Genomic DNA, 1,386 nt, shown 5'->3' on the forward strand with positions numbered 1-1,386 from the left:
GCCCGCCTCAGCCTCCCAAAGTTCTGGGATTACAGGCGTGAGCCACCATGCCTGGCCGGGGGTCCAATGTTTAAATTGAGTTGGGGGCTAGGTGCACTGGGTTATATAGTATCAGGGCTTTATAGGTATCATATAATCTCGGTGCTTTGGGAGGCTGAGGCAGGAGGATTGCTTGAGGCCAGGAGTTTGAGACCAGCCTGGATGACATAATGAGATCCTATGTCTACTAAATAAATAAATAAATAAAATAAAATTTGCCTAGGTGTGGTGGTGCACACCTGTAGTCCTAGCTGCTTGGGAGACTGAGTGGAAGCATCACTTGAGCCCAAGAGTTCAAGGCTGCAATGAGCTATGATCATGCCACTACATTGTAGCCTGGGCAACAGAGTGAGGCTTTATCTCAAAATAATTAAAACACTAACAAATAAATAAATTTAGTAGGACCCTCAGGCATAACTATAATTTGAACCACAGTATGGATTAAGTCCATGAGGATTTGTTAATTGGTGCATTTTAGCAAATGCTAAAGTTAATTTAGAGCCTATTTTGTTTAGAGACACAAAAGCCAGTCAATGCCCTTTTAATCTTTTTATGTGAATCCTTTTGGTATATGCATTTTGTCATATATTTGTTATATATATCATTTGTCATATACATTTTTAGATACACATTTTGGATTTCTAATTGGGTTGAATTATGGACGCTTGTTTTAATTTATATAATATATAATTTATTGTATATTTTATAAATGTATTTATTTATATATATTTTATTGGTTCCTCTTTTCTCCCCTTCCTATATCTAGGGTGTTTTTTCCCTCTTCTTCTTCTCCCCCTTTTGTTCCATTTTAGGCTTTTGGTCACCTAAAGTTTTTGGGTTTTGTCTCAGGCCGATAAGAGGAAAGTGGTGGTGGCAGGGGTGTGTGTGTGTGTTGGGGGTGGGTGTGGGTGTGTGTTGGGGGGTGTGTGTGTGTTGAGGCAGGGCTGTGTATGTGTTGGGGGTGTGTATGTGTGTTCGGGTGTGTGTGTGTTGGGGGCAGGGGTGTGTGTCTTGGGGTATGTGTGTGTGGGCGGGGCTGTGTGTGTGTTGGGGATATGTGTGGGGATGGGACTGTGTGTTTGGGGTGTGTGTGTGTTGGAGTGTGTATTGTGTGTATGTTGGGATGTGTATGTGTTGGGGTAAGAGTGTGTGTTGGGATGGAGTATGTCTGTGTTGGGGGACTTGTGTGTGTGTTGGGGCAGCAGTGTGTGTGTTGGGGTTTGGTGTGTGTTGGGGGGCGGGGGCATGTGTTGGGGCTGGGAGAGTGTGTGTTGGAGCGGGCTGTGTGTTGGGGGTGGATGTGTTGAGGCAGGTGTGTGTGTGTTGGGGGCTTGTGTATGTGTGTTG

This window comes from Colobus angolensis, unplaced genomic scaffold (genome assembly GCF_000951035.1).
Source record: "Colobus angolensis palliatus isolate OR3802 unplaced genomic scaffold, Cang.pa_1.0 Scaffold32, whole genome shotgun sequence".
Taxonomy (NCBI): Eukaryota; Metazoa; Chordata; class Mammalia; order Primates; family Cercopithecidae; genus Colobus; species Colobus angolensis.